The sequence below is a fragment of the Bufo bufo genome, chromosome 1, assembly GCF_905171765.1.
Source record: "Bufo bufo chromosome 1, aBufBuf1.1, whole genome shotgun sequence".
In the NCBI taxonomy this organism is placed as follows: domain Eukaryota; kingdom Metazoa; phylum Chordata; class Amphibia; order Anura; family Bufonidae; genus Bufo; species Bufo bufo.
This window is the reverse complement of record NC_053389.1, coordinates 236,585,644-236,598,361: the sequence shown is the minus strand read 5'-3', so window position 1 is coordinate 236,598,361 and position 12,718 is coordinate 236,585,644. Positions and strand designations below refer to the sequence as shown.

The window sequence follows — 12,718 nt, the reverse complement described above, 5'->3', positions numbered from 1 at the left end:
TATATTTACACATTTTCTGTCTCCTCCCCCTCATTCACATGTAATAGCACTTGCCATCTTTATATTTACTCATTATCTGTCTCCTCTCCCTCGTTCACATGTAATAGCACTTGCCATCTTTATATTCACTCATTATCTGTCTCCTCCCTCTCATTCACATGTAATAGCACCCGCAATCTTTATATTTACACATTATCTGTCTCTTCCCCTTCGTTCACATATAATAGCACCCGCTATCTTTATATTTACACATTATCCGTCCCTTCCCCCTCGTTCATATATAATAGCACCCGCCATCTTATATTTTATCTGTCTTCTCCCCCTCGTTCACATGTAATAGCACCCGCCATCTTTATATTTACTCATTATCTGTCTCCTCTCCCTCGTTCACATATAATAGCACCCGCCATCTTTATATTTACACATTATCTGTCTCGTCCCCCTTGTTCACATAAATAGGCAGCTGCAATCTTTATATTTACACATTCACCGGATCTGTCTCCTCCCTCTCATTCACATACAGGGCTGTCTTTAACAAGGGGCAAAAGGGGCAGCTGCCCCGGGCCCAGTTGCTCCTGGGGGGCCCAAGGCAGCTGCCTCTTGAGCCCTGCTAGCCACTGCCCCGGGTGTCAGGCTGTCAGCTACACAGGGGGTGCTGCCATGCCTGCCGGCACTCCAGGCAGCGTACTGTGAGAGCTGTGATTCTCTAGGACCTTAGATGACATCATCACCATGTGACCAGTAACCTAGCAATATAACTGGTCACATGGCTATGAGGTCATCAAGGTCCTTTCTACCAGGAGTGTTGCTGTAGAAGTTTGCCTTAACTGTGGAGCTTTTTTTGTGAAGATTACATCAGAAAAAGGTGACAGGGGCTGTTATGCTAATATACTGTAAACTACTGTATAGTTGGGGCCTGTATAGTGTGGGGGCCTGTATAGTGTGGGGGCCTGTATACTGTGGGTGTCTGTATACTGTGGGTGCTGTATATTGTGGAGTGCTATACTGCTGTACTGTATACTGTGGGGGGGCTGTATACTGTGGGGGGGGCTGTGTACTGTATACTGTGGGTTCTGTATATTGTGGAGTGCTATACTGCTATACTGTATACTGTGGGGGGGCTGTATACTGTATACTGTGGGTGCTGTATATTGTGGAGTGCTATACTGTGGGGAGCTGTATACTGTGGGGGGCTGTATACTGTGGGTGCTGTATATTGTGGAGTGCTATACTGCTGTACTGTATAGTGTGGGGGGCTGTATACTGTATACTGTGGGTGCTGTATATTGTGGAGTGCTATACTGCTGTACTGTATAGTGTGGGGGGCTGTTTACTGTGGGGGGGCTGTATACTGGGACTTGAATATTTTAGTTGTTTTTGTATGTTTGTCTTTTGATAGCTGGTACTCCTAGATCTTTTAACGATCATATTAAAAGTTATTTCTTAGCCTAAACTTCCTCCCTGGCCCTGGTGAGGGTTCCTTGATATATTCAGTTAGACTGTTGGAAGTAATTTTCCCTATCTTTAAATTTTTGTTTGGTGTCTTTGTAATATTGGAGTTCGGACATTTTCTACCAGACTCCAATTTACAGACAGACCATGACCCGGAATCGATTTAATTCAATTCGGAAATTCCTACACTACAATGACAATGCACAGTGCCCACACCAAAACGACCCAACATTTGACCGTCTGTTAAAAGTTAGGCCTGTCATTGACCACTTCAGCACCAAGTTTGCTGAGGTGTACAGCCCCGATAAAAATGTATGTGTAGATGAGTCCCTATTACTGTTCAAAGGGAGGATTAGATTCCGCCAGTACCTGCCTAGCAAACGGGCAGGGTATGGCATAAAAATATACAATCTTTGTGAGAGTGGATCCGGGTACACCCACAAATTCCGCGTTTATGAAGGGAGAGATTCCCAGATAGAACCTCCAGAATGCCCCCCATCTTAGGAGTTAGTGGGAAGAATGTGTGGGAGTTACTGAAGCCACTACTGGATAAGGGTCCCTAACTGCCAGAGGCCTCGCTAAATGCCTGGTAGGGCAACCACTGAGAATGGGTGAAAGTAGGGCTCTCTTCTATGATAACATGCTGGTGGTTAAGTACGAGGACAAGAGGGACGTCCTTGTACTGACCAACATTCACACTAACGCCAGCTTCCCTGCCCCTGTACGTGGTACCACAACCACTATCCCCAAACCAGTTTGTATCCTGGACTACAACAGCCACATGGGAGGGGTGGATCTTGCAGATCAACTTATGAAGACCTACAGTGCCACATGAAAAACAAAAGTGTGGTACAAAAATCTGTCCGTACACATTGTACAGATGGCAATGTGCAATGCGTACGTGCTATTTCATTCTGCAGGCCACACAGGATCTTTTCTTCAGTTCCAAGAGGTGGTAATTAGTGATGTCGCGAACATAAAATTTTCAGTTCGCGAACAGCGAACGCGAACTTCCGCAAATGTTCGCGAACTGGCGAACCGGGCGAACCGCCATAGACTTCAATAGACAGGCGAATTTTAAAACCCACAGGGACTCTTTCTGGCCACAATAGTGATGAGAAAGTTGTTTCAAGGGGTCTAACACCTGGACTGTGGCATGCCGGAGGGGGATCTATGGCAAAACTCCCATGGAAAATTACGTAGTGGACGCAGAGTCGGGTTTTAATCCATAAAGGGCATAAATCAACTAACATTCCTAAATTGTTTGGAATAACGTGCTTTAAAACATCCAGTGTGTGTATACGATCAGGTATGATGTTGGCACTGGCAGTGGGCACACTACAGTCAGTGGAAGAGGGCCTGACACACTGACTGGCAGCAGGCAAGCAACTGAATTTAGACTACTGTCTAAAAATTAAATGCCTTATTTATCGGCAAGCTACTGTGCCACCCGGTATCAGTGGTTGGCACTGGCAGTGGGCACACTACAGTCAGTGGAAGCGGGCCTGACACACACTGGCAGCAGGCAAGCAACTGAAATTACACTAAAGTGTAAAAATTAAATGCCTTATTTATCGGCAAGCTACTGTGCCACCCGGTATGAGTGGTTGGCACTGGCAGTGGGCACACTACAGTCAGTGGAAGAGGGCCTGACACACACTGGCAGCAGGCAAGCAACTGAATTTAGACTACTGTCTAAAAATTAAATGCCTTATTTATCGGCAAGCTACTGTGCCACCCGGTATCAGTGGTTGGCACTGGCAGTGGGCACACTACAGTCAGTGGAAGCGGGCCTGACACACACTGGCAGCAGGCAAGCAACTGAAATTACACTAAAGTGTAAAAATTAAATGCCTTATTTATCGGCAAGCTACTGTGCCACCCGGTATGAGTGGTTGGCACTGGCAGTGGGCACACTACAGTCAGTGGAAGAGGGCCTGACACACACTGGCAGCAGGCAAGCAACTGAATTTAGACTACTGTCTAAAAATTAAATGCCTTATTTATCGGCAAGCTACTGTGCCACCCGGTATCAGTGGTTGGCACTGGCAGTGGGCACACTACAGTCAGTGGAAGCGGGCCTGACACACACTGGCAGCAGGCAAGCAACTGAAATTACACTAAAGTGTAAAAATTAAATGCCTTATTTATCGGCAAGCTACTGTGCCACCCGGTATGAGTGGTTGGCACTGGCAGTGGGCACACTACAGTCAGTGGAAGAGGGCCTGACACACACTGGCAGCAGGCAAGCAACTGAATTTAGACTACTGTCTAAAAATTAAATGCCTTATTTATCGGCAAGCTACTGTGCCACCCGGTATCAGTGGTTGGCACTGGCAGTGGGCACACTACAGTCAGTGGAAGCGGGCCTGACACACACTGGCAGCAGGCAAGCAACTGAATTTAGACTACTGTCTAAAAATTAAATGCCTTATTTATCGGCAAGCTACTGTGCCACCCGGTATCAGTGGTTGGCACTGGCAGTGGGCACACTACAGTCAGTTGAAGTCGGCCTGACACACACTAGCAGCAGGCAAGCAGCTGAAATTACACTAAAGTGTAAAAATTAAATGCCTTTTTTATGCAAAGTCCTGTGCCAGCCGGTATGAGTGGTGGGCACTGGCAGTGGGCACACTACAGTCAGTGGAAGTCAGCCTGACACACACTGGCAGGCAACTAACCTTAGATTAAAGTGTAAAAATTAAGTGCCTATTTTTTAAGCAAAGTCCTGTGCCACTCGGTATGACAGGGGTGGGCACTGGCAGTGGGCACACTACAGTCAGTTGAAGTCGGCCTGACACACACTAGCAGCAGGCAAGCAGCTGAAATTACATTAAAGTGTAAAAATTAAATGCCTTTTTTAAGCAAAGTCCTGTGCCAGCCGGTATGAGTGGTGGGCACTGGCAGTGGGCACACTACAGTCAGTGGAAGTCAGCCTGACACACACTGGCAGGCAACTAACCTTAGATTAAAGTGTAAAAATTAAGTGCCTATTTTTTAAGCAAAGTCCTGTGCCACTCGGTATGACAGGGGTGGGCACTGGCAGTGGGCACACTACAGTCAGTTGAAGTCGGCCTGACACACACTAGCAGCAGGCAAGCAGCTGAAATTACATTAAAGTGTAAAAATTAAATGCCTTTTTTAAGCAAAGTCCTGTGCCAGCCGGTATGAGTGGTGGGCACTGGCAGTGGGCACACTACAGTCAGTGGAAGTCAGCCTGACACACACTGGCAGGCAACTAACCTTAGATTAAAGTGTAAAAATTAAGTGCCTATTTTTTAAGCAAAGTCCTGTGCCACACGGGATGACAGGGGTGGGCACTGGCAGTGGGCACACTACAGTCAGTTGAAGTCGGCCTGACACACACTAGCAGCAGGCAAGCAGCTGAAATTACACTAAAGTGTAAAAATTTAATGCCTTTTTTATGCAAAGTCCTGTGCCAGCCGGTATGAGTGGTGGGCACTGGCAGTGGGCACACTACAGTCAGTGGAAGTCAGCCTGACACACACTGGCAGGCAACTAACCTTAGATTAAAGTGTAAAAATTAAGTGCCTTTTTTTAAGCAAAGTCCTGTGCCACACGGAATGACAGGGGTGAGCACTGGCAGTGGGCACACTACAGTCTGTGGGCCTGCAGCTCCTCACACACAGGCAGGCCAGGCAACTGCAATATGTATATAAAGGAAAAAAAAAAAGCAGACTAATGTTGCAGCCCTAAAAAGGGCTTTTTGGGGTGCTGTCAGGACGCTGTCCTTACAGCAGAGATCAGATGAGTCTTTCAGGACTGGAGTGGACACTGAATTCACTAGCCTAGCTATCGATTTCCCAATTAAATCAGCAGCAGTTACAGTCTCCCTCCTCTCACTAAGACTGCAGCTTCAGAATGAATCTAAAATGGATGCTGTGCAGGAGGTGGGAGGGTCTGGGAGGGAGGGTATGCTGCTGATTGGCTGGAATGTGTCTGCTGACTGTGAGGTACAGGGTCAAAGTTTGCTCAATGATGATGTATAGGGGGCGGACCGAACATCGCATGTGTTCGCCCGGCAGAGGCGAACGCGAACAAGCTATGTTCGCCGGGAACTGTTCGCCGTCGGATAGTTCGGGCCATCTCTAGTGGTAATCAAGGCCCTAATTTTTCAAACCCAGGCCGGGGAGGGTCCCAGTACTTCAGGAAGTTACGGTGCCTGTGTTGTACCAGGGCAACATTTTTCAGGTCAAGTCCCCCAGACAGCAAGGAAGGGAAGGACCCAAAAAAGATGCAGGGTGTGGTCCAAAAGGGGAATAAGGAAATACACCATTTACCACTGTGAATGCTGCCCTAAAACCTGGCCTGTGCATGCAGGAATGTTTCAGAATCAACCACACATCCATGGAGTATTAGGGTACTTTCACACTAGCGGCAGGACGGATCCGACAGGCTGTTCACCCTGTTGGATCCGTCCTGCCGCTATTTCGCCGTGCCGCCGGACTGCCGCTCCATCCCGATTGACTATAATGGGGACGGGGGCAGATCTCCAGCGCAGCACGGCAGTGCGAGGTGAGAGGCCGCCGAACTAAAAAGTCAGACATGCAGTACTTTTAGTCCGGCGGCCTCTCGCCCTTCACTGCCGTGCTGCACCGGAGCTCCGCCCCCCGTCCCCATTATAGTCAATGGGGACAGAGAGGCAGTCCGGCGGCGCGGTGAAATAGCGCTAGGACAGATCCGACAGGGTGAACAGCCTGTCGGATCCTTCCTGCTGCTAGTGTGAAAGTAGCCTTAATTTTAATTTCATCCTTTATGCTCCCTGTAATATTTCCACTTTATATCACTGATTTAGTCCACCTCGCTTGCATATCCACTTTCCAACAACCACATCCTATTTTTTTCTATGAGACAACCGTGCCCTTTCCACCCCTTAAAATATTTTCATACGGGGGTGCATTTTCCAAAAAGGGGTCACTTCTTGGGGTTTTTTAATTTCTGGGAACCTCAGGAATTTTTTTAATGCGACATGGCACCTAAAATCCATGTCTGTTTATTCAGGCCTGCAAAAGCCTGTTTTTGCTCTTTGCCTCTAGAGACCTACTGTGCGCCAATACAGCAGGCTACAAGCACATATGGGGTGTTTGCAAAAAGGGGAGAAAATGGGGAACACAACCTGGGGTGCATTTTCTCCTTTAACCCCTTGTGAAAGTGAAAAATTGGGGTCTGCTAGTAATTTTTCATTTTTACAAATGTGTGCTTTGAAATTCTTTTACCAATATTTCTGTCTTCTGTGAGACACCTGTTTGCTAAAAAGTACCCTTTCCACCACTTAAAATGTTCGTACGGGGGTGTTTTTTCCGAAATTGGGTCACTTGTTGGGACTTTTCATTTCTAGGGGACCTCAGGAATTTATTTAATGCGACATGGCACCTAAAATACATGTCTGCCAATTCAGGTCAGCAAAATACATATTTAGCTGTTTGACTCTAGAGCCCTGCCATGTGCCCATACATCATTTTTAAACACATATGGGGTGTTGGCGTATTCAGGAGGAAATGGGGAACAAAATATGGTGTGCATTTTGTCCTGTTACCCCTTGTGAAAGTAAAAAAATGTGTGTAAAGCAAATTTTTCATTTTTTTACAGTCAAGCGTTTTCTAATTCTGTGAAATGCCTGATGGGTCAAAGTGCTCACTACACACCTTGAAATATTCCTTAAGGGGGGTATTTTCTGGAATGGGGTCACTTTTTGGGGGTTTCCACTGTAGGGCCACCTCAGGGTGTCTTCACATGCGACATGCTCCCAATTACCATCCCAGCTAAATCTTCTCTTCTAATGCCATATGGTGCTCCTTCCACTCTGAAGCTTGCTGTGCGCACATGCATCAGTTTTTGAGCAAATATGGGTGTTGGCGTATTTTGGGGGGGAAATGGGAAACAAAATGTGGGGTGCATTTTGTCCTGCTACCTTTTGTGAAAGTGAAAAATGTGGGTGTAAAGCAACTTTTTCTGGAAACAATTGTAATTTTTCATTTTCGCAGCCAAGCATTTCCTAATTCTGTTAAACGACCAATGGGTCAAAGTGCTCACTGCACACCTTGAAATATTCCTTGAGGGGTGTAGTTTTCGGAATGGGGTCAATTTTTGGGGGTTTCCACTCTAGGGGTACCTCAGGGTGTGTTCAATTGCAAGATGGCGCCTGTCAGTTATTCCTGTGAAATCTGCCTTCCAGAAGCCATTTGGTGCTCCTTTCCTTCTGACCCCTGTGGTACGCCCATATAGCAGTATATAAGCACATATAGGGCATTGCTGTAATCATGAGAAAATGGGCAATAAATTAGGGGTGCATTTTCTCCAGTTCCCCCTTGTGAAAGAGAAAAATGTGGGCCTAAAGTCAATTTTTCTGGAAAAAAATAAATTTTTTCATTTTCACAGCCAACTCCATGAATCACTGTTGAGGACAAGGTTCTCACTACACATCTTGAAATATTCCTTTAGGGGTGTAGTTTCCAGAATGGGGTCACTTTTTGGTGGTTTCCACTCTAGGGGTACATCAGGGTGTCTTTATATGCAACATAGCTCCCAAAAGCCAATCCTGCAAAATCTGTCCTCCAACAGCCCTATGGCGCTACTTCCCTTTTGAACCCTGCCATGCATCCATACATCATTATTTTTTAGCACATATGGGGTGTTGGTGTATTTTAGGGGAAATGGGGAAAAAAGTGTGGGGTGCATTTTGTCCTGTTACCCCTTGTGAAAGTGAAAAATGTGGGTGTAAAGCAACTTTTTCTGGAATTTTTTTTTATTTTTTATTTTCAAAGACAATCGTTTCCTAATTCTGTGAAACGCCTGATAGGTCAAAGTGCTCACTACACACTTTAGAAATATTCCTTGAGGGGTGTAGTTTCCGAAATGGGGTCACTTTTTGGGGGTTTCCACTATAGGGCCACCTCAGGGTGTCTTCATATGCGACATAGCTCTCAATTACTATTCCAGCTAAATCAGCTCTCCAAAAGCCATATGGTGCTCCTTCCACTCTGAAGCATTCTGTGCGCCCATACATCAGTTTTTGAGCACACATGGGGTGTTTCTGTAAACTCAAGATTCAGGGTAATAGATTGAGTTTTTTTTGGCTGTTAACCCTTGATGTGTTGCAGAAAAAAATAGATTAAAATTTAAAATCTGCAAAAAAAGTGAACTTTTGAAATTTCATTCCCATTTTCATTCAATTCTCGTGGGCCACTTAAAGGGTTAACAAAGTTTGTAAAATCCATTTAAATAGCTTGAGGGGTGTAGTTTCTAAAATGGGGTGATCTATGGGTGGTTTCTAATATGTAAGCCCCAGAAAGTGACTTCATAACTGAACTGATCCAAACATGAAGTAGACATATGGGGAATGTAAAGTAATTACTATTTTTGGAGGTATGACTATCTATTATAAAAGTAGAGAAATGTGGAAATTTGCTAATTTTTGGTACATCTGGTATTTTTTTTATAAATAAAAATAAATTTTTTTGACTCAATTTTACCACTGTCATAAAGTACAATATGTGACGAGAAAATAATCTCAGAATGGCTTGGATAAGTAAAAGCGTTTTAAAGTTATTACCACATAAAGTGGCACATGTCAGATTTGCTAAAAATGGCCTGGGCAGAAAGGTGAAAAATGGCCCGGTCCTTAAAGGGTTAAATGCATAGTAATTTTAGTGCATGTAAACTTTTGACATTGCAGAAAGTAATAAAAATGCCTTAAAACCTCTCTCTCTCATTATTCTGGCATTTGGCAAATAATAATAATTATGGTAATCCTAATTGACCAAAAACAGGAAAGGTTTATTCTGATTTCAAGTCAGATATTGAAAAAAATGTGCATATGTGTCTTTTTATATAGTGTATGTAAACTTCTGGTTTCAACTGTATATTTTTTTTTCCATTGCCATATCCTAAACCCTATAACTCTTTTCTGTAGTTATGTGTACAGGGGTCATTTTTTTTAAGAACCAAAAAACGGCAAATCAGCCATTTTTCTCTTTTTCCAATTACGTCATTCTTAGATTTTATAGTACGGGCGTTTTAGCAAGCAGCAATGCCTTTTTTTTTTTTGGAGGTGATTTGAATTTTTATACTTTTTTATTTATTTATTTTTTATATTTTTAAAAACATTTTTTTTTACACTTTTTAAAAGTTCCCATAGGCAATTTGAACAATCAATCATTAGATTGCTTCTCTCATAGACCCCAATGCATTACCATTTGAATTTATGAGAATCATACTATGTTCCTATGGAAGGTCTCCAAAGGAACCTATCTGCGGCAGCCTCGGATCATTCAGGTGGACCGAGCTGCCAAACACCTACCCAGCTCCCCGCTTCCTCGCTCATGGAAGCCGTTGCAGGACTGGGAGCTCACAGATGCCGGGGGCACATATGGCCACAGCATCTGAGGGGTTAAATGTCTGCGATCGATAATATCGTCAATAGTAAACATTAGCCCCTGGTGTTTGTTTTTTAAAACAGCAAGAACTGGACTGGTATAGCGCCCGCTGCACTTACGAGTGGGTGCCATCTTTAAAGACCTGTTAACAGTTGCCATTTTTCTACTTACATGTCTATTTGGGTAGAGGATTGAAATGAAGTGCACCACCTCTTTAAGTTATATTGTTGCTATGGGTTATCGTTGACCTTTTTGTGGTGCCCACTCCACCTAGCTGAAATGTTGGGCTGTTATGTATTGAACTTACAATGATGCTGATACGCCATGTTATTTATGTAATGTAATACATATGTGCTAGGTGGGACTTTTAGTGTAGGGAAAGGCCAGCCAGGGTACCGAAAGAGAAGGTACTCACTGGACATGGCTGTCTAATGAGGGGAAATGACACAGTCTGGGATGGTATAAAGCCACTCTGGGGGAGTCATATGACTTGAGCATGATGTGATGGACATGGTTGATAAACCACAATGGAGATACTGCGGATATACTGCACTAATGTGATTTAATATGTACTGCACTGTATAATGGAGCAGCAGGCTGCTGCACTGCAGCTCCGTTCATTCACTATACAGGGAGTGCAGAATTATTAGGCAAGTTGTATTTTTGAGGATTAATTTTATTATTGAACAACAACCATGTTCTCAATGAACCCAAAAAACTCATTAATATCAAAGCTGAATATTTTTGGAAGTAGTTTTTAGTTTGTTTTTAGTTTTAGCTATTTTAGGGGGATATCTGTGTGTGCAGGTGACTATTACTGTGCATAATTATTAGGCAACTTAACAAAAAACAAATATATACCCATTTCAATTATTTATTTTTACCAGTGAAACCAATATAACATCTCAACATTCACAAATATACATTTCTGACATTCAAAAACAAAACAAAAACTAATCAGTGACCAATATAGCCACCTTTCTTTGCAAGGACACTCAAAAGCCTGCCATCCATGGATTCTGTCAGTGTTTTGATCTGTTCACCATCAACATTGCGTGCAGCAGCAACCACAGCCTCCCAGACACTGTTCAGAGAGGTGTACTGTTTTCCCTCCTTGTAAATCTCACATTTGATGATGGACCACAGGTTCTCAATGGGGTTCAGATCAGGTGAACAAGGAGGCCATGTCATTAGATTTTCTTCTTTTATACCCTTTCTTGCCAGCCATGCTGTGGAGTACTTGGAAGCGTGTGATGGAGCATTGTCCTGCATGAAAATCATGTTTTTCTTGAAGGATGCAGACTTCTTCCTGTACCACTGCTTGAAGAAGGTGTCTTCCAGAAACTGGCAGTAGGACTGGGAGTTGAGCTTGACTCCATCCTCAACCCGAAAAGGCCCCACAAGCTCATCTTTAATGATACCAGCCCAAACCAGTACTCCACCTCCACCTTGCTGGCGTCTGAGTCGGACTGGAGCTCTCTGCCCTTTACCAATCCAGCCACGGGCCCATCCATCTGGCCCATCAAGACTCACTCTCATTTCATCAGTCCATAAAACCTTAGAAAAATCAGTCTTGAGATATTTCTTGGCCCAGTCTTGACGTTTCAGCTTGTGTGTCTTGTTCAGTGGTGGTCATCTTTCAGCCTTTCTTACCTTGGCCATGTCTCTGAGTATTGCACACCTTGTGCTTTTGGGCACTCCAGTGATGTTGCAGCTCTGAAATATGGCCAAGTGGCATCTTGGCAGCTGCACGCTTGACTTTTCTCAGTTCATGGGCAGTTATTTTGCGCCTTGGTTTTTCCACACGCTTCTTGCGACCCTGTTGACTATTTTGAATGAAACGCTTGATTGTTCGATGATCACGCTTCAGAAGCTTTGCAATTTTAAGAGTGCTGCATCCCTCACTATTTTTGACTTTTCTGAGCCTGTCAAGTCCTTCTTTTGACCCATTTTGCCAAAGGAAAGGAAGTTGCCTAATAATTATGCACACCTGATATATGGTGTTGATGTCATTAGACCACACCCCTTCTCATTACAGAGATGCACATCACCTAATATGCTTAATTGGTAGTAGGCTTTCGAGCCTATACAGCTTGGAGTAAGACAACATGCATAAAGAGGATGATGTGGTCAAAATACTCATTTGCCTAATAATTCTGCACTCCCTGTAGGACTGCTGGAAATAGCCAAGCGCTGTAATCCTGTGGATAGGAGATAACTTGAACATTTTCCACAACCCTTTAAGCAATAGGAAGCACAGTGAGAGAACATGGTTGGAAAATAAGTTTAGGCCACACGTTCAGAAGCAGGAGACAGATTTGGGAAACTGCTGCTGGAAACAGCAATAACCCTGCGTGTAGCTAGATAGCAAATGGTGGTCCACCTCAGGGCATAGACAGGGCCACAGTGCAGCTGAGTATTTCAGAGGAGATGATGCTGGAGCTAGGGGGTAGAAAGAAACCATCTAGTACATGCATCCTGGAGGCTGCCAAGGCCTGTATAGTCAGGCCTGTAACCAAGACCAGCCAGCCTACTGCCTGTAAGCAGCACAATACAACTGCTAAGTGGTTGTGAGGACAGATATCACAACTTGAGAACCCTTCTTAGAGACCATACATGTAATGTTCGCCTTGGTTAAGTTACAACAAAGCCAAACCCCTTTAGTCAAATGATGAGATGACGCCTTGGTCTCAGTACAGAGGTGAGAAAGCTCTTTCCTGTGTGTCAAGAACCATAATTACTGGTCTCAGGGCCAGGGGAACAGAACACAGGTAAAACTTTAAAATTTGACATCAAAGTATAGATGTCAAATATATCTGTGTAAGTGCATTGAGATGAAACACAATATTTTCGTTCATTGGAACCCCTTT

At 44.2% G+C, this 12,718-nt stretch overlaps 1 protein-coding gene across 1 annotated transcript in view; it reads right to left on the bottom strand.

Moving 5' to 3' along the window:
* The window catches only part of LOC121005030 (branched-chain-amino-acid aminotransferase, cytosolic-like), a 100,185-nt gene that overhangs the window by 14,704 nt on the left and 72,763 nt on the right, over positions 1-12,718 (bottom strand). The gene's annotated exons all lie outside the window — the stretch shown is intronic.